Here is a 27,084-nt window from a genome sequence, read left to right as displayed (position 1 = left end):
AAAAAAAAAACAACCAGAGAAAAGGTGCAGGATTCATCCCGATCCGGCCAACCTTCCTGTTCCCATCCTCTGTCAAGGAGGTGAAGCTCTCGCTGCGGGGATGGCAGGCGTTTTTAGGCAGCGAGCATCTCGTTTTAGAACAAAAGCAAGGAAAATCCTGTCTCAGGCAAGCCTCGTGCAAAAAGGAGCCTTTCCCAGTGACACTCAAACCAGCAGATTTTTCACTCTGGGCCTCCCACAAATTACAATATTTTCATGAAATGCCATTAATATTATTTTTTTCCCCCCAACGGACTTCAACCGAGGCTTTTAGCTCACAATGCAAATAGTGCTTCCCATCCATCTTAAAGCTAAACCCACCCCAGTCCACCCTCTGTCACCTTGAAGGTTATTTTAACTCCATTTGCAAGAAAGTTAAAAAGCAGGATGGAAGGGGGGGGGGGAAGAGACTACAGTACAAGACATTTCATGCTATGTTTTTCTAAGGATCTGAATTTTACAAGAGGTTTGTTTTTCACTAGTCAGCCCTGAAATCGCTCCATCGTTACCTTGTCTCCTCAACGCGGTAAGACCGTTTCAAAGAAGAATTAATAGAGGATTTTATTATTTTTTTTTATCCTTTCCAGTTTTCCAAACAACAAAACATGCAAAGACACACAACGCTGAAGTCCAGCGGGCATTTTTGCTGCCGGAGGAGGACAGCCCTGCACCCTGTGAATTATCTGCACACGGATCTTGACTGTTCCTTAAAAACTTGTATTTCCCTGTATATCCTTTGCATATCTCCTAGAGATCCCTACCAGCTCTCCGAACTACTCCAGAAAGCAAACATGGCTGTTGCAGAAGTAAAGCTTTGCAGGCCAGGACAAAAATAGGTTATTTAATCCCAGCAAAGTTTTAATGTATACCCTGTTCCGCACGTTGGGCCCAGGCCAAAAAAAACCTCTGGATGTTCAAATCCGTTAATTGTGTGTGCGCTCGGCCGAGCGATGCTGCCTTCCCGTGCACGCATGGCTGATCCTGCCGCCATGTATGTACGGTGTCTGCTGCAACGCTTTAGTTTTGATCCTTCAAAAGAAGATTTAAAAAAAATAATAATAAATAAAAATATCAAGTCACTTTATCAACACAGAATTTCAGAAAAAAAATCAGGGTGACAGACAAATGCCACAAGCCAGCTTTTTTTCCTGAACCAAACTTCCAAGGGAATCACAAAAATAATAAGAGACTTTCTGTACAGTGCAATAAGCCAAGTTAAAGCCAAGATTTTCATCAGCCCACACCACATTCGTGTCAGAGGCACTACGCAGACAACTCATAACGTTGTTCTCTCATCTCTTCCCTGATCAATCCGGCCCAGTCCTCCACACCAAGCTACAGCCTTTTAGCAAATTATTTGGGACACTATTCGCATCCGACTTCTGAACGCCAGGCGGCCATTTGCGCCAAGCGCTGGCGAGTTGCGTTCTACTAAAATATTTTTAGAGCAAAAACCGTTTGGCAAAGTGACCCAGGATAAACCATAATACGTTGGCACAGAGAGCGGGTGCTTAGACCTCTATTTCCGCGGAAGGATCTCATGGAAGCAAGGGCCAGGCGCGGTGCCCCGCGGTCGCCGTGCGGCCCCAGGCTGCCCCTTCTCCGGGGACCATTGTTAGCGACCTCCGTTTTCAGCGCAGGACGCAATTCTCTCTCCACCGCATTAGGCAACTCTAAGATACCGCACAGTGCCTTCATTAAGCGCAGATTGGTAAACCCTGCTGACAAATTCTATTCTCGTCCTCTCCCTTGCCTTTAAACTGGAGGTAGTTTAAAAATAATATTCAGACCATATAATCCCGAGGCATGTCTGCTGAATCTAGCAGTGTTTGCATCTCGCACAGCTCAAGCATGTCAAGTTTGTTTCCTTGGAAACAAAGGCCAATTTGCAAGCATTGCTTTCTTCCTTTTTTATTTTTTTTTTTAATGTAATGAAAACATACATACCTGCAGCTCTTGTTGATACAAAGGAATTAAAGCAGATTCACTTACCAACCAGGTTCATAAGAGAATTATTAATATATTTCGCTAATGAACAATTGGCTTTTTGCACTAAGGGAAAACCACAGTTCATCACTATTTAAAAATCCCGTTTTCCCTCAACAGGCACACACCGGAGGCATGGCATTTCTATTGTTTCCTTAGGGACAGGTAGCAAAAAAAATAAAAAAAGGCAGAGCCAGAGTCATTTGCTTACCCTAGGCTGGGTACGCTGGCTCCAGGGGAGGAACAATCTAAGAGGGAAATCCTGTATTGCTCCTACATCACTCCAAAAGACACACTGGTACTGCCCAAATACACCTGCTCGCAACACAGTCTGAAGAGTCCACACAAGCTTAATCAAAAAGAAAGCGGTAACATCTTCTGGATCTGTTTTGCCAGTTTTACGCCCAACTTTTTCCCATGGAGGGCGTGCAGGAGGGTGTAAGTGGGAAGCCAGCTTTTCTCTGCTGCCGTAACTCTTCCCTAGAGCCTGCTCACATCAAAGGTCCTCACGCTGAAGGCAGTAAATCCTACGGTGACGACACACAAGCTCTCTGCGAGGGCAAGGAAGAGGGAGGGAGGGCAGAAGGTGTCAGAGGCGAGTTATCCACAGCCTCGTTTGCCAGGGCAATCAGTGCCTCCACCCTGCAGAGCCTTCATCGGGAATTAGAAGAGCTCAGCACCTTTCAAAAATCTGTCAGATATGGCGTAAAATGGACACACATGAGAACAGCAAATAAAATTATGGCTCTTTAAACGTGCCCTACCGGAGGCTTGGGCTGAGGCCAGGTTGCAGTCTCTACTTGAGAAGATTTCCTTCAGATCCGAGGGAGCAGAGTCCCAAACTTCCCTTGTTCCTATTTGCACCGCCACATTACACAAAGCCAAGGGAGCTGCACACGAACAGAAGCTGACAGGAGCAAGAAGAGCTTCCTTCCTCCACATAAGGGACAAAGACTCCCAGTTCCTTGCTCCTGGAGAACCCCAGAGCCATTGCTAGAGCCGGTGCCCAGCACTAAAGCTGATGTGAACCCCGGATGCTTCACGCTCATGAAAGTCAGGCCTTGGACTCCCAACGAGGTTCAGAGCGTGCAAACGCCACTTTACCGACAGAGCAGCCTCGCTGTCCTCTTCAATGTGCTAACACTAGGACCAATGCAGTCACCTGGAAGGTAAACTGTCAACAAAAAGCACCAAAAAAACCACCCCAGATGCTGTAAACGTCCAGCAGAACTGCTAGAAGGTCTCACCCTACAACTTGAAAAATTAATCTTTTCTCAGTACACCGACTTTGCAAGTGTGGCTGAAGAGCATTCGGCAGGAGCAACGCAGGTTTCCGTTCCTGCTGCAACCAAGTAAACCTGGAAGCAAATCCCCCAGCCCACACTCTGCGATGGCGTGCACCCTTTACCAAGTATTGTCATTACTTAGTTTTATTCCAGCCCATGCCACGGTCTTCAGGAGTTTTGGAGACTGTTCTAGCCACCATGAATTCTGGGGGAAGAGCAAGGAAAACAATCTAGTTCTTCCCGATCAAAAGCAGAGCAAATACCGAAAAAAACCCATCTAAACATCACCATGTGAAAAAAAACCGAGATAAATACATTGTGATTTGCTTAAATGCATTGCAACAATAAAAATGCTTAGGACTTTTTATAAAGTCATTTATAATAAGAGATGGGAATAGCAGGTAATATTTGTGTCTCCATTTTACAGATAGGAAAAATCAAGGCTTGGAGAATTAACTGCCAAAAATTTCTGGAGTGGTCCTTCACAAACGTATGGAGCAGAGGAACGTGATACAGGAGACCTAAACGCGAAGTCGTGCTTGCTGGTGCGTGACTGAGTCACCCCGGCTGGCCAAGCTGGGGGCAGCAAAGAATGCGTTGGGACAGCCCTTTCGGGATGACTGGACTTGGAACCTCAGGGAAGTTCGAGCACTTTGAGCTGCCTTGCTAAAAAAAAACAACAAAAAAACAAACAAAAAAACCCAACAAAAACCCCATCAACCCGTATCCTCCATTATTTAAAAACAACCAAAAAAACCCCCCAACACATCAATGTACACGACAAACATATCAGTATTTTCTCCCTCTGTATAGTATTCCCTGTAACTAACATGGTTTTGGAGGGGAGGGGAAATATCCAGAACAGCAAGCCTGCAATCACTAGGGAGCTTCTTACACCCATTGCCAAGTTTGGAAGCAGGCAAATGCCGTGCGGGTGAATCTGTGACACCAGGACACAGCCCAGGCTCACACAAGAAGGCCATCACGTCTGGATCCGCCAGCAGGAGCACGCAATTCAGAGAAGTTACCGAGACATTTTTTTTGTCGGGTAACTGGGCTGCGAGTCAAAGCCCTTGGGGCAAGGGCAATGAGCTCCCTTGCGGTGGTTTAATGCAGATGCGTTAAACACCTGGCAAATGCTTAGGTGAAAATATTGTATAAAAACAAAAGCAAATGTGGAAGTAGAGTGAGATTACACCACGTACTAACAAATTTAACTATTGCTTCCCTTTCTCTTCCCCCTCCAGCCCAGTGGCCACTCCAGCACGCTGCTTGCAGATCTCAGAGGAATAAAGAACTGACGGATGCCACGAGCCCCACGTGTGTCTGGAGACTCCCGAGCACAGGTTAGATTTGGGGTGGTAGCCATGGGATTTATTTTAATGCCCAAATCACTAAACCATCCTATTTGCTTGGGTTTCCAGAGCTACAATGCTAAAGACTTGCTGTATTACGCAGGACAAACGCAAGGATGGTACTAAGAGCTCGTCTAAGACTGATGAGCTCGTTCTGATGCTTTCCCACATGAAAGCCCTGTAGAAAAAAAATAAGAAAATTAAAAAATTTCAAATCAAGAGTCACATGTTGATTTTGGTTGGCCAGCTCAGACAGAGTTTTTCAAACCTGCTGAGAGCCTGCATCTCCTAGAGATGTAGAGACACTACAGCAGGATGCAAACGGTCAGGACACTTGAAAATTAAACATTGATTTCACATCAAAAATTAAACCACTCTTTCAAAAAAATGACTTCCCTCAAATTCTCCCACCTCTCCCCACCCCCTGTGTATAATACCCACTTAACTTGCCTTGCAAGGAGGCATAGAGCTTAATTTTGTTTATATTTTAAAATGAAGGACTCAAAATGCAACAAAACACTAGGGACAAAAAACAACCAACAAGAGAAGCCAAACAAAACACAAAAAGCTGCAATAACAAGACCGACACTCAGAACCTTGCAAAGCGCCTGCCATTGAGCCCAGCAGCCCCTCTCCTCCTTCCCCTGCTCTTGGCCACAGCAACCAAAATCTCTTTTGGAGGCAAAACAAGGGAAGGCAGGGGAGAGGTTTGGCACACTGAAAAAATACCATTTGCTCTATTTTTATTATACAAGGAACGGGAAAGGGCTTCACCCCTCCCAGTGCTCTGTGCAGAGCCCAGACTCTCCCTCCCAGCGCTGATCTCCTGAATTCAAACGTGCTTCAAAAGCATCAAGACCTTTGGAAGCTTCTCCTTCGCTCTCATGCAGCCTTACCCCAGAGAAAAAGCAAGGAGAAACGGCTGGTTCTGGTTCAGTAATAGTACCAAAAATAAAATAAAATAAAAGTGCACAGGCAATAGAAAAAAAAAAAATCCTGAGTATTTTTCTTCTGCAACATGGAGTCAAATGCCGGCCTTCAGCAGCTGCTTGATCACTCTCGGGCTTCAATTAAACAAACTCAAGGACTGCCGAAGTCAGCTTCCTTTCCTCAAGCAGTTTTGTAAGACATTTGCTTGGTAGCTCAAGGCTCTAGAGTTTCACATGAAACTTATTAGTGGCTGGATCATCCCTGTCACTGACTTCAAGCCCCAGAACCAGAGCATCGCACTGAGACAGCTCGTTCCCGTGTGCCTTTGATTAATGACTCCTCCTGCACTTGGGAAACTGAATTTCGGCATTGTTTTCATGCACAAGCCAAGGAAAAAAAAAAAAAAAAAAAACAGCCAGCCGGGCAGAATATGGCCCTCCAAGAAAGATTTCCAGGATTCCCTGCTAGTCAGCAGCCGACAATACGCAGCCAGACACCGTCGGCGGAGGGAGGGTGCTGCTCAGCGTTACCATGGCATGTTCCTACGCCTCGCACAGGCTGCGGGATGATCCTTCCTTCCCCAGACGGCTGAGAGTCAAGCAAAGAGCTGCCGCATCACCTGGCAAACATCACTGAGCTTTTTTATTGCCTCCTCGGCACGTTCAGCTCTTGCGACAGACCGGCATCAATGTGGGAGCTGTGGCTCTGGCCCGGCAAAGCACCCGGGAACCACCGCTACGGGGCTCGCTCCCGACACCCGACCTCCAAAACAGTTCCTGTTGAAATGCATGGGGCTTCTTCAGAATTAACGTGCCCTCCTTTAGGCCTAGCGATACGTTGGTTCAAAGCAAAAACCCTGAAAAGTAAAATCCTTTGCAATCTTTTGCATGGATACGTACCCTGCACCATTCTTCTGCTCACAATATAACTACAGCCCAAACAACACAGACTTGGAAGTGTTCAAGGCCAGGTTGGACGGGGCTTGGAGCAACCTGGTCTAGTGGGAGGTGTCCCTGCCCAGGGCAGGGGGATGGAACGAGATGATCTTTAAGGTCCCTTCCAACCCGAACCATTCCATGATTCTATGACTTCAAGCCAGGTCCCGACCCTGCAAGACAGGGACCTTCCCAGCCAGTGCGGAGCACCATCGCTCTGCAGCCTGCCTTGGAGACAGCTGTCCTGTCTTCTCCTCGCCAGACCAGCAGACACCCGATACAAACACAAATGCTTCTAAGCCTTGACTGCGCTTAGACAATATTCTCATCCTAGCAGAAGGATTGCTCAGCAGCTTTCCCCCACACACCTTTAAGAGAGGGGGAGGGAAAGGCTCACTCAGATCATGATAATAACCGACCTCAGCCCAGACGGTTATAATGGGAACATCCCTTGGGTACTGCCACCATCACAGTAATATTTTTTTCATATTCCCCTTTCCTGACACACCTTAGAAGTTGGTGTGAAAACCTGCAAGGGTGGATATTTACAGGTCAATATGCTGTGACATGCCTGGAGCACCAATATTTTTTTCTAAATCCTTCTTTAGAAGGAACAGAGTAAAAGGATCAGTTGTAAAGCAACCCACGATGCCTGTCAGTGCCAAATGCATTTAACGCTCTTCTACCTCTCCGTACGGAATTAAAAAAAAAAAAAAAAAAAAAGCATTGTAGCAGTTCCTGTGTAGCCCTGCATGTCCCACTGCTAACCTAAATATGCCCCATTCCCAAGGGGACTGAATGGATGTCATAAATCAAAGTTTGACTTTAAACACTCAAGAAGAGGCTTCATCCACTGCAATGCACAAGCAAACAAAAATAAGAAGAGAAACGTCATAAAAATTTTCCTGCAGCCGTGCAGTTCATACACCCCAGTTTAAATAAAAGCCAGCCTCCCATGTTTATACGGCAGGACTAGCTCTGCAGGGAGGGATACTGGTAAATGGGACCTTCTGTCCAGATCTAAGTGATGGGGGGAGGACACCAAGGTGTATACAAAGCAACCAAGTGCAGTAATTTGGAGGATTCTTATCCATTTATTTTTACCGGGTTCTTGTACCTCATTTCTAATCCCTGTAATGCTGCCTCGCACTCATCAGTTACCTTCACCTTCAGGAGTCTGTCAATCTGCTTGGGAAGAAGGAAGGTTGCCGCCATCACCGTGTTTTGAAGAGCTACATCCCAATGGGTGCAGCTGTGTTGATTTGCACAGACACATTACAACAAGCTCCTTACAGAATTAAGGTCAACTCAGCCTGTATTTCGTCATAAAAACTCACCAAATATTTTGTCAGGTAGATATAACACACTTCTAGAGGTGAAAGCCAAACTTCTCGGTAAGAAGCAAACTTCACCGAGCTCATGCTTTTCAGACTTGCAGTGTCTATCAGCAACACAATTAATTGCTTTCTCTCCATGCAATTGATAATTAAATGGAGGATCTATCTTCACTGCAAAAGCCACTGCGCGTCTGTGTTAAAAGGGCTACTTGAAGACAGGTTACACGAAGGCTAAAATTATATTACCTTGCCTTTGCTAGTAAGGATACATAGGACGAAATTGCAAATTAACTTTAATTAGCTGTACAGGTCAAAAAATCCCGTGCTTTGTCTGCACTGGGCTGCAGCGCTGAAGCTGTCGCCTGTCCCGATGCGAACACAGCGCTTTCGGCATTGCCGACAGTGCAAGACTGTGACACAACCGTAAGACAGATGTGGGAAACGTGACTTAACGCGATTTCTTCAGTTGTGTTCAATCTCCCCTCCCTTCAACCATTCGGGGGTTTTGTGGGAGACCTTCAAAACCAGAAGGTTTCTGGGCCTGGTAGAGCACCGCCTTCTCCAGCCTCCCCTAAAGGATGGGAACTGGAGACCCTCCGAGATGCTCCCTGTGGAGAAGGGAAGGGTCAGTCCTTCCCATTCATCACTCCATCAATATTCAGGGCCCGAGGGACTTTTTTGTATCACTTTTTTTGTCACGGGTATAAAATACAAATAAAGCAAATACTCTGCAGCCTGCTGCAGAGACAACGACCAGCACTTCCCTCCCAATCCCTCATTTTGTTGGCCATCTTCACCTGCTTCCCATCTTCCTGCCCACATATCCTACACATCCAGGATGTGTAGGCATCAGAGTTTTCTTTGGGATCAGAGTTTTTTCTGTTTGCAGTCATTCACAGGCACAGATGCCCAATCCCTCACATTTCAAAGCTTTATCATCCATGCCATTTTTTCTCTTCTGTTTTGAACTCTCTTCCCCTATTTTTAATTCCTGTATTTTCTTCTCCTGTGTTTCTAATTTATTCTCTCCATCCCACTTTTTTCTTTCTAATCCTTTCTCACTATCCTCTCAGGGCAGGTTTTAAAACAAAGATCCTGCTGCCGCTCACCTCGAGGTGCGGGCAGCACCGAGGCTTTACTGCTTTATTCTGCAGACTTTAAGGCGAGCAAACCCACATGGAAACAACCAAAACCCCGCCAAGATTCCTGCTCTAGTCTCAAAACCCACGAAATTCACTCCAAAGATAGATATCCACTTAACTCACCCAACAGACAGGAAGGTTCTGCTGCTGCAGGAATGGTCTCTGGTATCCTAATACAACCTAAGGATAAATCTAAATACTCTTCCCCATTAATGCCTGACCAATGAAAAGTGATAATGCGTATAACTCTGAGCATATATGTGCACACATCCATGTATGTGGAAATACAAGGAAGAGTTTTCTTGCTTCTCTGTCCTTTATTTAAGATTTTTCTACAAGCTTGGCCTACCTTGTCCTGCCTGGCTAACGATGCTGCTCTATTAAATGCATATGGGATCCTGTCTGAAAATTCCGGTTTTAAACAGCTGCTCCTATCCTACTCATAAGGTGAACTATTAAGCAAGTATTAGTGCAGCAAAAACATAAACACAGTCCAACAACAAGGAAAAACATCCCTTTGCCAATAAAATCGGTGTGTGAAACAAGCTGTGGACCTCAAGCCTCCCCTCACCCCCCACAGCCCACTGGGAGCCCTGGCTGCCCATCCTGCCAAAGGCTCGGGCAATATCAGATCCCCCCTTCTCATACAACACCCATCACTGCAGGTAACCCAGGCTTTTCTGCTTAATCAAACCCCCCGAAGTTCATAATTACTCTGAAAAAGTGAGGACCCCGTAGGTGAAGGTCTGTGCAAGGCAGACACCTTGGGACGAGCGTGCCTCTCAGCTTCTCCCGCCTATCGTAGCCTTGACTCTGCAAGCTGCAAGGCACTTCGGTCCAAGGTAGCCACACATTTTAAGCATAAAAAGCCCTGCTTAAGTAAATTAAGGACCTGCTTGAAGTGGAGTCCCTACAGCAAAGCTGAGAAAGCCAAGAGAGGGCCAGCGGGATGAGCCATCAAAGAAGCAAGTGATGATGGAGCCATTGGACCTGCTCTCAGGGACCTCGTTGGGGCTTGGACCCTCCACGTGGTGCATTTTGCAGCCACAAAAACTAGCCAAAAGAAGGGTTGATGCCAATTTCTCTTCTGACTCCAGACCTCTGCCTCCCCAGCGCGCCCATTTGCTTTTGCAGAGGACATTTACAGCAATGACCTCCATTCCATTACGCCGTATATTTTCACTTGCGTGCTTCCAGCATAAATCATTAACAACCCCCATTTATCATCCCACAGTTATTCTTCTTTAATTTAAAGTAATAAAGGAAATCGCACTGAAGCTTCAGTTTTGGTTTGGGTTTTTTTGGGGTTTTTTTTGTTTGGTTTTTTTTTTTTAATTAAAAAACTCAAACTATCCCACAGAAAAGTAGGCACTTTGTAGTAAAGAGGAAAAGAAAAAAAGAGCAAGTAAAGCAGGGTTGAATTTTGAGCCTACCAACGTTCTCCACTGCCCTTTTCAGGTCTGACAACAAGGAGGCGTGAACGCTGTCAAGTCACACACAGGTACAGGCAACACGATCCCGCTTTGTGCCACTTCCCAGCTAGCTGCTCGTTTTAATACAACGCAAGCTGCCACGCGATTAGAAAAGGCCCCAAAACAAAATGCTGCAGAAAAAAGTGCTAATAAAGCCACCTACCCTCATTTTTAACCTTAAACAACGAACAAGGCACCAATATCAAACTAGTTTGGCAATTGTGTCAAATTTAAAAACAAGCAGAGCCCCCATCCCCCATTAAAAACCCGCCCAGCAGCGAAGTTTTCTCCGGGCTGTATATTCTGAATGTGCCCCAAGGCACCGCGGACCGTGAGCAGTTTCACAGTTCCCTCTCCCATCCGCTCCGACATTCACAGCGGCGAAGCCCTTCCTCGGCACAGCTGCATTTCAAGCGGAAAAAAAGAGGGCCCGCCTTACCACAAGGCAATTCAAAATCGGGGAATTTAAAAAAAAAAATAAATAAAAAATAAAAGCTCCATGCTGCCGGGGGATAAACTACCCAGGAGACAACCCGCTGCTATGTGCTGCTGAGCCATTTAAGTTTAGAGGCATTTTGTCCAAGGGAATCTTTAGGAAACCCCAACGGAGTGAAGAATCGGGAGTAAAAACCTCTTAAGGAAAGCCTGGCATGATGCATACCTCTCCGTTTGGCCGTGCTGGCGTTTTAGATTCCCGTCGAGGATTTCGGACCGTGGGAGGTGGCGAGCAGGATGCTCAAAGGGAGCAGCATCCTCCCCGGCTCCGTCCCATCGTGGCCCCGTGCTGGAAGGGGAAGCGAGGAGCCGGGATGCTGCGCCGCTCCCAGAGCCTGGCAGGGGGAAAGGAGGCGAATCGAGGAGAGCGGGGACAGTTTTTAAGCATTCTTGATCATTCTTCAGAATAAAATTAAAAAAAAAATATATATATATATAAAAAAAATTACTCATCGAACGATTAAAATGTGCAAACATTTTCCTTGGTGTTCCGACTGCCACATTTAATATTTCAAACAACAACCAGGCCAATATTGTTGCTTAATTTAACATAACTGGATCCCAAATGCATTTCTAACAGATTAAACCACAGAAATATCCACATGTTTTAATGAGGAATTGGCACTACTCGGAGCCAAACAGATTTTAGCAATATTTCTGGACTACAATTTCTTTCAGAAGAAGAGAAAGCCCACTGGTAATGGATCTGCATTCCCTACATTTCCAGCGTTTTTGGATTTAAGTGCAAATTGAAAAACCTAAATATTTAGTGCCATTATAACTCGAGCAACATCTGGTCAATTTTCTTTGCCTCGTAAAAGATTTTAGCCAGCTTTGCAGAGGCTCAGTCCATGTTGCTCAGGCAGAATGGCTCCTTTTACATTTGCATACTTCCCTCCGATTCTGTAGTTTCTATGCCAACAAGCATTTGTAACTCTTTGAAAGACACATTTGGAAGTGGGGGGAGAAGGAAGATATGAAACGGGATAAAGATTTTTTTTTTTTTTCTTGTTTGGGGATTTTGTTGTTGTTTGTTGTTGTTCCCCCAAAATCGAAATCATCCATTCCGCATGTGTTTTCTCCGAGCCCTAGAAACCTCAAAAAAGGCCCAATCAGCATCATCTCAGCCATGGCAACTCTTCCGCCTGCTTCAAAATGCAGCAGTGACTCGGAAAGAGGAAAGTTTGTTCAGTCAATCTGAGATGGATGGATGGATGGATGGATGGATAGATAGATAGATAGATAGATAGATAACGTGTGTGTGTATATATTACTCCAGTTCTCTCTCCAGACAACGAATCAATAGCAAACGTCTATTGGTGTGCCTTCAGACAACAGCTCTATGGGGAAAGCAACAAATCCGCAGTGCCGAGAGACGAGCCCTCCGGACGTGCCCCAGCCCAACGGTGAAACTCCCTGCAAATTTACCTGTCCGTCCATACTGCAGCTACGGGGCCTCTGCGAGCTTCCGAATCCCCAGGAAAAGTAAACAGAGACAAGCAGCTACTACTGAACTGTCACTCAAAATCCAGCAGTTTGATTTTTAACCAGATTTTTGGAAGCGATGCCGGCCCTTCCTCCCCACCCCCCCGTCCCAGACCTCCCAGATGGCTCCAATTTTATAGTTGCCACTTGTGCACCGCGCTGTGACGTTATAGGTGCGCAGAGACAGAGAAAACCACAGCCACGAAAAGCAAAATAAAACATTCAAAGCAAACAATACTACTGACCTTACGAAAATAAGAGAAAAAGCTATACTTTTCACCCAGAGGCAGCCTGCTAGACAGACAGTCACCATGAATTCCTCTTCCACCTGAAGCTGACACGGGGGACCTCGCGATGCCTTTGGAGCTGCCATCCCGGGAATGCCAGCTCATCACAGAGGTGCCCAACAGAAAAAACAGTCAGCCCAGGCCGCTTCACAGCAAGGACAGTCAAAACAAGCTGTTCCCACCAAAAGGCAGGGGGCTACAGGGGTGTTTCTTGGGGAGCTGCTCCCCAGGAGGAGCTGGAGAGGCAGCACCTACCATCGCCTGCTTCTCATGATGTTCTCCTCCATGATCTCCAGGGGATGAAAGACCAGATCACACAGTGATACTGCCAGCACTAAACATTCATATACAGGCTCGTCGTTACCGATGGAGATCCATTAGCCCCTTCAGTCTACCTCCTGTGCACACGCAATACATAACCTGATGTGCTGGGAGGGGAGATGAAGGAAAGGCCGTTGAGGCCGTGCAATAATCAATCCTAGCCACAAGATCAAGAGAAAACTCTTGAGGATTCAAATATGATAAACTTCTCTTACTTCAGGCTAGACAGGGGATACAGAGAAAGGAAGACGGGATGCCCTTAGCCAAAGCAAAATGTTTAAAACGCTGCTATTCTGGCAGGGCACCAGCTCTTTCCCTCCCGGCACAACCATAGATGATGCAGTGCATCAGACAACCGATTTCATCAGCAACCCGGGATTTGTTTTCGCAAGCAGGGATCAGGATGAGATCCAGGAAGGGCAAAAACTCCCTCGGGGAACAGGAGACAAAAGGACAAGATTATCAGTATAGCGGTAGTGACTAAAATAATAAAAAAATAAGTCATTTTCAAAAGCAGCATTGTCTCACGGGACTAGTAACAGCCCCCAGCGAACAAACACAGTTACTCCTGCAAAGAGCCATCAAAAGATCAGGAGAAAAGGCTACCTCTGTAACACACTTCTCATTTGAAGAAGGCCTATAGGTCACTGCCTAGCACACCAAACGCCTGGAGCATGAGGAAGGTGCCTTGCAAAACACAGCCATTAACACCTGCTTTTCCAGCTGAAGGGGCACAAGTCCTCCTCTAGCCCAGCTCCCCTCCTCTCCCCTTCCTTGCCATGATTTCACAACCTTTGCCATTACAAAAGCCCTTCTGGCAACCACACCAGCAAGCAGGGAGCTATTTTACACAAGATTCTGCGTGACTGAAATTCAGGCTTCTCCCTCCCCATCACGCATACGTAGCATACGCTGCCTACGGATCAGGACCATATATGCTGTAAATTAAGAGTATTTTCACCTACTTCAGTGAACTGTATGGGTTTGCACTAGCTGGAAATACAGCTCCATCTGTGATCTAAGAGACTGAGCTCAAAATACTGAAATCAACAGCAGCTTTCGACAGACGGGAGGTTGCCACCTGAGTCTTCTCTGTCTGGGATAACTTCTTCCATGCTTTGCGCAACGAGCCGAGTGCACCGACAGCAGGAAACAGCGATCCATACCAGCTAGAGAACGAGCAGAACTGGGCAGTTTTATGCTGCAGCCTACACTTACACCCCCCGGGGCCTGCTGAACGGGGAGGGGAGAGAGCTCGCTGCTATTAAGAGGAGGGAGAGTGATTCCAAATCAATCTTTGGCAAAATCAAAGTCTGTCGGGACTCGTGTTAATGAATTCCCCTGCCAGGTTTATGATGTTTAACAGGAAACAAAAGACTGTTGTATGCACGGCACAGCAGGTGAGACCTGAGGAGCATATTCACACACCTGGGTTTATGTTCCCTAACCAGGACTCCCCCCTCCCTCCCTCCCCTATGCTAAGGGACATTCGGGCCATGAGCCGCTACCTCACCTGGCTCCGATGGTCTCCTGGAGTTGGGTGGTATTAAAATACCTCCATTGTTCTTCTGCTTGAGATGGCAGCACAGAACTCTGGCTGTAAACGCAACAGATGATCACGTGTGCTCTTCAGCTAATGGAAATACCCGGGGGCCACAGGTCCTTTGTGCCGAGCCTTCTCCCAGTGGGTCCCTTATGGGATTACTGCAGCAGCCAAGTAAGACAAATTACTATTAGCTGGACTAAATGCTACCGAAAGATCATGAAAATGAATTAACTCCTACCCTTCTCTCTTCCGTGATGGATTACACCCTGCTCCTTTGGAGCAATTTCAGGTAAGGGAAGGGGGAAGCATACGACAGATATGAGGAATGTATTGCCATGTGGTTTCTTGTGTTGAAACACAGCACTGAAACTGTCCCCAACGCCTCCAGTCATGCTGTGAGATGAGGAAAGAGCCAGGGCCACATCCAGGGCTGTTGCCAGCACCTTTTCCCTGAACACAGTGGAGATGAGCTCCACCTCCCCTGTCCCTCCACCCGGGGAGCCCACACCTGGATGTGCAACGCTGACAGGGACGCCAATGACTGGGCAACGAACCCTTTTCATTACGCAAGACTCTTTGTTTTTAACACATTGTGCCTTTTCTCTTCACCCGCCCTCAGCATAATCCACCATCAGAAGTAAGGCCATCCCCAACTCCAAGTTTTTACTTATTTCCAAAAGCTTGTTGGAATAAAATTGGGAAGCAAAGTAGAGGGCAGATTCACCACTCCCTTGACTCTGGCTGAGATCTGGAGCTGTGCCACGGCTTCCACAGCAGCTTCGCCAGCGTGCCCAGCTAGCCAGGGGCCCTGAATGCCTAGCCTGGTATAAAACATAAATGTGTTAGCTGATAAAATATGAAACTCCCTTCCTCAACCAACGCACCCACAAAGGCTCTAATTTAGCTGTGAGATTCATCACCGAATATTACATCACTTCTGTGCCTTTTAAGGAAGCACTCCAGCATTTTCCCAAATTAATCGGGTAACTACTTTTTTTTTTTTTTTTTTTCCTTTCTCAGTCAGACAAAGTTAAAAATAGCCAAGAGCCAGGTAGGTGTCAGTGAAAAGCTCCTGCAGGGACACCTGTAAGGAACGAGGTCCTTGCCCATCGCCAGGCACCGAAATGCAGCAAAACCACCTTCCCGGCAAACAAACAAAAACACAACGAAGCCCAAGGACAACGCTCCCCATTAATGCCAGCTAAATTTAGGGCTTCAATTGCAGGCAGTCCATATTGCTAGCGAAATCCTACGTAAGACTTGCACTATCTACCACAGCAGGCTTGACCCCATTTTCATATGCAGAAGAAAAAAAAAAACCCATCCCTCATAATCCTACAGAACACAGAGCAAATAGCACTCTCTGGGACTACTTGAATACCACCCTATTAAAATACAAACATGTTCCTACAGTAGCTCAATGATTTTAAACATTCACCATCTTTTCATTTCAGGTTTTAAGCACTTTGCCTGGCAACTGTCTGAAGGGCAAATCATTATGGAAATAGGAAGACAATTAATTTTCCTTTATTCTAGAAGAAAGGATTATTGGAATAAATAAAATAATCAGCTTAGACAAGAGCACAATTCACAACTTATGAAAAACAGAGGACGATGACTTTTTTTTTTTTTCATTTTTCTTTCCAAAGAAAAGGTTTTCTTGGATGGAGTTTGCAAGGCAAGTGCAGAAGTTTTAGAGTTAAATAACCTTGGACTGCTAACTCACAAATAACTCCCTATATGCCATCAACAGGAGGAGGGCTGCCATTTCAGGCACTCTCAGAGCCACTTTTTATTATTTATTTAATATAGTAACTTAGAACTCCCAAAAAACCAAAGATACAAAGGCTACTTTCCAATTTCATCTTGTACAGAGGTGACTCTGAAGCAGCCCCAGGCTGGACACAGCCCCAGTCCCAGTGGGAAAGGCACGGCACCGGGCAGGGCACTGCTTTTTTAGGGTCCCCTCCCCATCCAAGCCTCTGCCCCCAGTAAATCCACATTGAGTCTGTTAGGATTACTGAATTCATCTGGATTTCAAGCACTGTAGAAGATACTGGAACCAGTTTCAAAGGTCAAGCAAAGGAAGGTTATATTCTAATGCTTGCTGGTGAATGCAGAGAAGAGCAACTGTTTAATCAGTGCCACTGCTTGACGCCAGTCCATAGAACTCGATGCTCAGCATCGTGATTAATACGGTTAAAGGAGTATCCGATACGCTGCGACATGCATGTATACCTACAGATATAAATTAAGTTAAAGGAAAGGCATTTACCTCCCAAAGCCCAGCGGGAAAAGTGAACAAGAGGAAAAGGAGAGCATTCAACTTCGCATGAGCAAGAGATGAATTTATTATTTACTGAGAAAATTTGGGGATATCTTGGTAAGAACTGTACAGTTACTTCTGAAGGACTCCTCTAACAAGCACGTGTGATAAAAATAGTAGGGAAACTGTAGTTCAAGGTTGCTACAGCCTCGAAAAAGAGAGATAATTGATGGAGACACAGATTCCCCGGAACACTAAGGACTGTAAAAGTACTGAGAAATCAAATTGATGATCTGGAAAATAAGATGAGATTAAGAATGATCAGGTTAGTGGGGGCTCCTGAAGGAGCAGAAGCGGGAGAAAGCAGACTTTTAGTTTGCAGTGGATTATTAAGGAGGTTAGGGATGAATAATTTCTACCGTTGGTATCGTGTGCTGGTGAGCCGTGTCCCCAGCCAGGGCAGTCACGCAGTGCCCCGCAGCCCTCCCGGGGAGGGAACTCGCTCCTGCATCGAGGAGTGTTTAAGCCAGCTCATAAATCTGAGCCTGGTTGCAGGATCCGGCACTGTCTCCCTCCACGGCGTTGACACCAGTGGGAAATGCATGGCTCAAAGCTGTGCCCTTTGCTTTCTCCGGCAGTGGCTCTACAACCTCCAGGCGCCTGGCCGCAGCCACACCACCAGAAAGAGCTCCCGCCGGAGCCGGCGCCCCTGCCCTTCCCACAGGGAACAGCCATTTCTTCTGTTTGCTTCTCTAGCTGCAAATCACTGTGGCAGCAAGTAGGTCACAGACTAGATGGCGCTTGAAGAATCACCTGCGGTTCATTTCCTCCTCTTTTTTTTTTTCTTTTTTAATTTTTTTTTTTTTTTTGTGAGCCACCAAGTCACTTCACCACCTTCAAAACCAGCCCCATCCATCCCTCCGATCCTCTTCTCCTCCAACTGCCATGCCGACAGCCCTGTCTCCTGCCTCTCTGCTCTCTCCCTGCTCTGTTTAATTCCATCTTTCCCCTGCGGTGGATGCAGGTCTTTAAAGCAGGATTTTTCTTCCATCTTCCCTTTCACCACAGACCCTGTTTTTCCAAGCATAACATACGGCATTGTATTGTTTCTTTAACTCTCAGAAGCCCAAACGTATGTCCTCCAAGATGATCAATTCATTAAGCCTCATCCACCATGGGGAATGTAGTTATCCTACTAATTTCACAGCCAGGTTAAAAAATGCAGCTCCTTCCCCTGTGCCCGTAACTTCAGTTATTAATGCTGAGGGTGAAGGCGGGGAAGGGAGTCCCCTTTGCCAGCGGCTGCTTTCAGGCTTGCTCCAGTCCCCTCTCAGAGCAGGGCTCCACCAGCATCCCAGGACACGGGGCTCCCAGGGGATCTGCTGAGGAGGTGCCACAAGGGCCTTCCCTGCTTCACCCAGGATGAGCAGAAGACCCGGCAGCCGGGCTCGGGGCAGAGGGAGAGCACCGCGAAAGGGCACGAAGCAAGGCTGCAGCAGCAAGGAGCTGGTTCGAGGTGTTAAGGAAGCTGAAATGCAGCCATAAACTGGGTTTCAAAATGGCCCGGAAGGCAGGAGAGCAGGAGAGAAAACTTCCCCTCTGAAGTGAGCCTCGGTAAGGCGTGAAGGTGGAGAAATGCTGTGTGTTACAGAAAACCCTTCCACACAGCTTCACAGCAGAAAGAGGATTCATCACAGCAAATAATTACAAGGCTTATATCATAATGTCTGGTTTTAAAGTCATTGCCAATTGACTAAAGGTTGGCCGAAGCTGTTAGAAGGGAGAGAAGCAAAGACACCAGGCTTTGAAGTGGTCGTTACTTGATTATTAAAGACTAGGACTTTGATGCAATATATTACCCAGCACAGTAACTTTCTCCTCCCTGCGATTGCCAGGGTTGCATAAGGTTTTAGATACACCTGTAAGATTCAGTTCCATTTTGTTCTTTCTGTTTTGAACACAGTCCTTGGCTGCTACGATACCAAAGACGTGAGCAAGTCCCAAATTCAGGTTTCAGTTCTTCCACTGAACAAAGTTACGCTGACGGAGAAAGAGACAAAACTGGCCATACGGGCAGAATTTGTCACAGAAATCTTAAGATAGGAGCCTGCAAACACAGGCAATGAATCCTCCTGGAAAGCCCACACTACCCATCTCAACACATGCCTCCAGGAGTCCCCTGCGCTGCATTCCCTGCACACACTGCCATCCGCACAGCCCCGTCCGTGCTGACCCGAGGGACACGCGACTGAAACACGCCGGGTAAGGTTTTCTCCAGCAGGGATCTGCAGAGCTTCTCCGGCAGAGCCCGAGAACACATCCACAAACTTTAAACCAAACAGAAATTAAATTTGGATGTAGCTATTTTTTTTTTCCCCTTTCAGACTTATCGGTTCCAGGGCTTGTTGGAGAGGAGCTGAACACCTTCTTGGCAGCGACGAGCCCCCCTGCGCAGGAGGGAAGCGGCCGTGGGCTGAGGCTCTTGCAAAAGCTGCTCCAGTCCAGAGGCACAAGGTCCCCAGGCCACCAAAGGCTCAGTAAGGCTGAAGCTCGGTGCTCCATGCTAGGGGCTCTCCTCAGCCACTGAAAATATCTCATTTTCCCCATTTTACACTCAAACAAGAAGAGGAGGAGGGCTTTACTCTTTGGCTTCGAGCCAAGAGGCATGGCACTAAGGAAACAGTGTCACCTTTGTCCTTTGGCTGAGCCTTTCTCCTGTTCTCTGGTGCCAGAGATGCCCGCCCTGGTACTGGAGACCGAAGGAAAAAGTTTAAAGCTGGTCCAGCCGTTTTAGGGATGAAAGTGACTCCCTTTCCCAGTGAGGTTGCAATAAAGAATGAGATGATGGATCCAGGCTCCCTAATGTCACCCACTGCAAAAGGGAGAGACAGCGATGACCTGCACTAGGGAAGAGCCAGGGACAAGCACCTTGTCTCAGCGTACAGACCAGTCCTGCTGCCACGGGACCTCGCGGTCCTGTGCTGGTAAAAAAGCCCCTCATCCACATGCTTTAGGTTAAAGATATATATATATATATTTTTTTTTTTTTTACACCCTGATCAGAAATAAATTTTAAGGTATACTTTAACTTTCTTGCTTTCACCTTTGCTTTTCAAAACACTTCAGCCCTTCAACCAAATAAATGCACTTTCACCAGAATGCCATCATCTTCCTCCAAACTGAAGACCCTTTGTCGTGGTGACAGATACATCGTTGGCATAAGATAAAGATTTGAAATAGAAAATACTCATCCACCGCTGAGAAACGTGCAACACCGCTGGATCCCGACAGAACCACGGCCCTCCAAGAGACAAATCTTTGTTCTCACGATTTCCAAAACAGTGTTCTGAAAACAACGTCCCTCCCTATATAGATTTGTATTGCCATATCTCTATCATTTTCCTTACACCCATCAAAATGAAGATATAATTAACCCACCCTCAATAGAAATTACAATGATTTTGAAACAGCAAGAAACAATCTATTTGCATTTGGTAGCTAATTATTCCCCCTACGCACACAGCCATCAACGTTCCCTAAAACCATCCACAGAACAGACAATCTGTGCTAGCCAGAGCTTCTGGAAAGGAGGGGAAAAGCATGGACTAAGCAGAAAACCTCAACATCGGGGTGGCAAAATATTCTTCAAATAGGCAGCATCTCGAGCTCAGCCAAGTCTGTAATAGAATTGCCCTTCTGAACTCATCCGACAGCATTAGCATCCACCTGTGTATCGCATGTAAGCTGACAGCTACCACAGGACGAATCTAGTGGGAGCCACCGATATTTGCAAAATTATTGAATCATTATTCCCTTCTTCACGCCACTCCAAGGAAACACGAAGCCATTTTCCAATACACAACGTCGCAAACAGATCCTGCTGCTGTTGGACATAAATTTAACACCGGCTAACGCCAGGGCTACTCTCGTAGCCATACAACACACAGATTTTCAGTGGCACAGGCAGAGTTGCATCTGTTATTATTCACTCCTCGAAGGAGGAAGGGTGTGCCCTTCTTCCACTCGTACACAGTCCCGGGGACTTGCTGAGGACTGATCTCTACCCAACACGAGCTCAAGGGGAGCCGTTTATTCCCAGTTAGGCAAACAACACTCAAAACGATGCCCTTCACCACCCCCCCCGCCCCAAGCCAGGCAAGTTTTGCTGACAGTTCACCTCCATTTCCTCATCATTCAGAAGGATTAGCTAGATGTTTTTAAGAGGTAAAGACGCAAGCCGTGGTTAGTGAGCACTGCCTCTCCCAGCTCATGAGCTCTGCTGAAGCAGCCTGAGACAAATCAAACCAGCCAGGTATTTCTGCTTGACGCCCTGGGAGCCCCCAGCTTGGCCCTCCATCGCTTGTGCTGTAAGTATTCGGAGGGAGCTGATATAAAGCATCAAGGGTGGTAAATCACATCCTCCTTCACCCACGCTTTCTGGAGGCGAGTAGATAAAACGCTGTTCACTCACTGGGAACTAACAGAGGTTTTCCTTCCTCCAGGATGCACCCCACAGCAGCGACTGGGAAGGAAGGGGCTCGGGTTCAGCTTGACGCAATCCGTATGCCTGCAACACTTACCTCGCTGGCAAGGCATTCCCTCCTCAACACGCGAGAAGTGATCATCCTTTAAAGCAAAACCAAAATATCTCAACGAGTATTTTCCTTCCCCCGTCTGACACAGGTTTGCAGCTCCTCAGGCATGGGGAGGAGGGGGAGCAAAATAATAATTAAAAAAAAAAAACAAACAGACTATTATTCTGTAGGCAATCAAACCTAATCTCTTTATACATTTTTCTTTCCAACAGAAGCATGATATATCGAGTCCCACTGGGTTCTGATCACAACTAAACAGGACTAGGTGTTTTCAGCTCCCTTCTGCCAACAAAGCCCAACGTGCAGCAGGCCTCACCTCGTATAAGCATTTAACTCAACACGAAGTCACCCTGGTGCTCTACCCCAGCTCTAGAAAGTCAGCCCGTGCCTCAGTATGGCCTTGCACAGAAATAGGATTACTTTGGCCTGGAGGAAAAAAAGAAACCACAACATGAAGGTCACCCATAAAATCATTACACAGATCCCTCTTCCCCAGCTCTTAAGAGAAAAACCTTTATCAAACCCTCAACCTTAAAGTAGAAACACAAAAAGATATGTACATTAATCCCATATACCTCCGTCAATTTTTTTCCTCGTGTCTTTAGAGCAGTTGTTTACTGCAGCCAACTGCAGAGAAATTACAGTAGCTTAACTCTCCAACTCCCTCTAAAGGATTAATCTTCCAGTGAGCATGCTCACGCGAGATCTTTTTTCAGCAGTTGCATCCATTTCATGAAGTGAGGGCTGCTGCAGACATGAGGAAATGCCATTTCAGGACTACAGGCAAAGTGAAACAGCCCCCAAAATAAGAGCTAAGCCCTTCCTCGAGCTCCAGAAAGGATCCCTGCCCAACCCTCCACCTCCAACGAGGTTTAAAGATTTCACGTTAATGTGCCCTTGCAGGAAGAGGGGGGGTAGTGGTTTCCCTGCGACACACATTTTAAATGTCTGATCTTGGCTTTTCTCTACAAGCTGGTGGACAGTTCATCCACTGAATCTTAAATCCAAAACAGCTTCTTCTCACTGGCAGATTTTTCTTTTGTATCACTTGTTGGCTTATCTTTGCTTTTTAAAAAAATCAGGAAGATAATTTGGGGGGGGGGGGGGGGTGGGGAGGGGGAACATTCAAATGAAAAGGAACAGCTTTAAAAATCTAGTTCTCAACTCTGCAGCACAGTAGATAACAGATCCTGAGACACATTTAACTCCACAGATTAAGCACCCATGCAAATGAGGATTTGCTAGTAGACAACAAATCCAGTATCTAAACAAGGCTGTTCAAGTAATCTTGTCCATTCTCTCCTAGACCACTGTAGATTAAACTGCTCTATTTGAGGTATTTCTCCCTCACCCCAAACGATGCAACCTTGAATCAGAGCTTTCCCGGTGAAAATAAAGCTCCAAAATTAAGGACAAATATTTATACGTTAGAAATGGACTCTTCCATTTTCATCTTCCCACATTACCAGGGTACTGCCGTTCCCCTTCCCATTTATCTATTTTATGTCCTGTTGCTTAATTGCTCTTTGTAGCTGATAGAGATCCAGCCTTCCCCTCCCCCCCCTCCCCCCAAAGGCTCTTATTTCAAGTTCGAAACCCTGCTTGAGTCTAGGACACATCGAGACCAGGCTGCAACCCCTCAGCGCTGGGGAAAATCCAGAGTGGGCTGCAGCCGAAGGTGTGAGATTGCTTCACAAATCCAGTCACCAGACTTCACCCCAGCCATTACAAACATCTAAACATTATTATCTTTTTTTTTTTTAAAAAAAAAAAAAAGAAGTCAGAAGTCTTGAATGTCTTTGATGCCATGAAGCCCCTTATATGTTTTAAGCCCTACTCGTGAATCCACAAAAAAGGCAACGTGTCATGATAGTGTTAAATAAGGGCTATGTCTGCTTTTTAAAATGAACGCTCACCATAGCGACAGTCTCCATAAGGAATGATAAAACGTATGGTGACACTGGATATTTTGTTCTGTTGTCACCTAAATAGAATCACCCACAGAAAGGAAATCTCTGTTACCATGCATTAAAATAGACGCTTTGTTTTATTTATAAAGCATCCAAACTGGTTGGTTTGGATGTGTCATAGCACAGGCTGTTCATCCACCCCTCCCTGCTCCATCCTTTGGGGACTCACTGAACGATGCCAGCACTCATCCTGCCCTCGCCTCCCACTATCTCAGGTGGTGCTGAGGCTGCTCCAGCTTCTCTCTCGGAGGAAGGTTTGGAGCGAGGGTGGGATCTGCCCCTGAAAATCCCTGCAAAGAAAAATCCCAGGCTTTAGAGCAGGCAGATGCGTGAAAGCCTTGATGCAGGAGGATCATGTCCTGCACTTCCTCCTCCATTGCAGGATTACACCCAAACATGAAGTTGGGATATCAGATATGGAGTTATCCTGACCTGTCATTCCCAATTTGGAAACCAGTCATACTCCCTGAGAGTTTAGACTTTGAAGATTGACTGCTATTGATTCTTCTTCAAGCAAACAGCCCAAGCTGGCAATCAGTCAATAATAAGCAATTACTCAACAGCCTCTTATCTCCAGATGCCAGCCCAGACAGCTCGAGTCACAGAGGCAGCAGGTCAATAAATCAAAGCTGTTCTCAAATTTTAAAATATCATCATTTAAAAACCCGCCCAGCCTTCAACCTGGCTGAAAAAGCAGCCAGGACAGAGAGATTCCCACAGAGGAGTATGGTGGCGTATTACTAATTTACCGAATAGGAGATGGTATGTGACGTGGTGAAATCCACCTCTGACACTCCTCATTTGTCACGAGTAGCATGAAAGTTGCAGCTGGATGAAGATGATGAGAGAGAAAAGAGGAAGCAAAGCCCTTCTCCTTCAAACAATCACTCGTAGGGAAGAAGCAGAGTGGGGCAGCCTTCCTTAAATGCTCACCGTTCCTGGCTGGCTCGCTTTGACCCACCTCGCTGTTTGCTGACCTCCTCAGAAATACCAACCAAAGCGTGTTTAACAACGCCGTGGCAGCAAATTGATGGCACCTTTCTAATATCCCTGCTGTGGATATTAGAACCTCTATACCCTGTGTATACAATTACTCATTTCATCCTAGGAAATGCACTTCTTTGCTCTTTCATGGACTAAACATGATGCAAGTATGCGAGCCAAAGGCTCTTCTTGTGCATTTCACTGTGACCCCGAGGTGACGCTGTTAAGTCCAGTGGTGCCAACACAGTGCAGCAGAGGAAAATCAGCCTTGCCGAAAACTCTGTATGTCCTCAGCGCAGACTCCCTTTAAAGACTCATTGGTATGAAAAGAGAAATTTGCAGGAGACCACGCAGCTGGAATGCAAGCCTAGTGCAGTGGCAACCTTCTATCTAGTACTGCAGAAACTAGAAACTCTGGTACCTGCAGTGCTCATCCATGGGTTCTCACAACAGCCTAGAAGTACCAAAAGAACAGAGCAATACTTAATAAATAATACTGCTTCTGCTGCTAGAGGAGGTAGGTGGCCTACAGGATGCTGTATCCTCCACATCAAGTGTCAGCCACTGGCACAGAAGGAGGTGGTACACACAGTACCAACGAGCTGCAGAAGCACAGTAAATCCAAGACCCTTGGAGCCCATGATGTTTTCTGCACATGCCGCAGATGTATCAAGCTTGGGGCAGCTCCACCAATGTACTGCAGTGTGGCTGTGACCTCAGCTAGGCAGGCTGCCAGGGTCTAAACAATACTAAACACATAAGAAAGCCAAGAGAAGGCGGCAGCATGACTTAGGAAAGTATGGGGGACCAGCAGCTCCCAACGAACACAGGGCATGGAGGCTTCTCACTTCATTTGACATGATCACTAGTCCCAGGAAGGAAAATATTTGTATAATGATGACCAAATCTTGCAGACTGAGCATCTCTGATCACACTAGCTTGAAAAAACCCAAGATTTCGAGCCTAATATCTAAACAAAAAGGGGTGGCCCGCTGGAAGCAGGATCAACCCCATGGCTGGTACTCACTCGTCACACTCCATTTGCCACCAAACGCAGGCATCTGAGGACGTGGTCAAAACATCCTCAGTCTTCAACAGCTTTCAGAGGTCTGGGAAGGATGCTCAGACGAAAGGCAGCAGATAATGAGTTACCTCCATCGTACTTGCCAGTTGGGTCGGACTTCTTGTGGAGCAGCCTACTGAGGTTTTCACCTCTAGCTACAGACAGTGCACTTGGGTCTTTGTTTCATCAGTGTCTGGGACAGCAGGAAGCTGTGGGAATGTACGCCCAAGATACGAAAAGGATTTCTCCTCTTCTTCTTACCCACAGAGCACCTACAGGTGGCTTTTGCACTGTTAGTCTACTCTGCAACATCGTGGCAAAGCATGGAAGAGCATTCAGGAGGAACAAAGAGTGTTAACACATAATACTGTATTACTATCACCATTTATAGTAATGCCACAAAATGCCAAACCAGCTGACAGGATCCCACAAACCGCACTGCAGAGCGGCAGCGGGCTCCTGAGTTTTGCAGCCTACCAGAATGATTTTCACACAATACCTGCATTTTTCTGGTATAAAATATGGTGCCCTTTTCTCTCCCCCTCCAAACGTACAGCTGAATGGCATCCGGGCTGTAAGGAGAGTCCAGTGGTAGCACAGCTCTAAAGAGGAGCCTGCAAAACTGCAGGAGTTGCTGACCACTGAAATAGTTATTTATTTCCTCACAAAGGAGAGCGGCCATGCTGCCTGCTATTGCCCTGGCTTCAATGGATACACAGCCGCAGTCTAACCTGCGCTGTCGTACTCCGCAAAAGGAAAATAACCCAGCAACATTACAAACCACAAATGCAGCGGTAACACAAGACTGTTTCTCATCTTTTATGATGAAAAGAACGCCAGTCACAAGACTACGAGATATCACAACCTGCCGTTCATCCTTCCCATCTCAAGGCGTGACCATTTCATACAAAAGCTGGTGGTCACCTGTTGTGCTCTGCTTCCTTCTTTCAAACCGCAGCGTTGTGTTAGCACCAGGATCCCGCTGCTCTGGGTCTGACAGTGTCGCTGGAGCAGCAAATGCTAGAAACTGGGCCAGAGAACAAAAGGGCTCCACAGCCCCACCAAGGATGCCATCAAGGAGATGGCAAGAATGTAAAATGGGCCCAAGACACCTCTCTCAGAGTAGGGAAGTGCCATCTCCAACGGGCAGAATGATAATTTAGAAAGTCCATCATCTCAGGAAGAAATTACAGCAGCTCAGCCCCATGTCTCCTTCTTATCAGGAGCCCCATGACTGACCGAGGCATTGCTCCTCTTCACAATCCAGTATTTCATGCCCAGCACAAATATGCCATTGCAGTCCAAGACCTCACAGCAGGAATTAGGGGACAGAGTTCTCCGTAAAAGCAAAATAAATCCCTGCTTGCATGTCTAACAGGTTGTCTTTGCAGAAGGAGACGTGGTCAGAGTACCTCTCATTGGACAAATCCAATTTAGGTTAAATTCCAGAAGTTCACTGGGGCAGGGTAGACAAAATTAGTCTCTTAATGGGGTCTCACTGTATTCCAGGCACCTTTCAGGGCTTATCAGAGTGGCCCACATGGTTGCAATGAATATGGATGCTTTAGAAAATAATCCTCAAAGCAGACT

General features: G+C 46.5%; 1 protein-coding gene across 4 annotated transcripts in view; it reads right to left on the bottom strand.

The window, feature by feature from the left end:
- EHMT1 (euchromatic histone lysine methyltransferase 1) overlaps positions 1-27,084 on the bottom strand; it is a 123,046-nt gene that overhangs the window by 80,273 nt on the left and 15,689 nt on the right. Inside the window, exons 1-2 of one of the 4 annotated variants that reach the window (XM_063352795.1) lie at positions 22,053-22,195; positions 21,794-21,903 (exon numbers count right to left, since the gene is read on the bottom strand). The exons of 1 other annotated variant lie outside the window; for it this stretch is intronic. The gene's annotated coding sequence lies outside the window, so the exon portion shown is untranslated. Of the gene's footprint in view, positions 1-21,462; positions 21,484-21,793; positions 21,904-22,052; positions 22,196-27,084 lie in introns of those variants that run through there. 2 more of the 4 variants (XM_063352801.1, XM_063352792.1) reach the window with 2 other exon arrangements.

This window comes from Chroicocephalus ridibundus, chromosome 15 (genome assembly GCF_963924245.1).
Source record: "Chroicocephalus ridibundus chromosome 15, bChrRid1.1, whole genome shotgun sequence".
NCBI lineage: Eukaryota > Metazoa > Chordata > Aves > Charadriiformes > Laridae > Chroicocephalus > Chroicocephalus ridibundus.
Note: the sequence above shows the minus strand (reverse complement) of the source record. Positions and strands in the feature narration are given on the sequence as shown.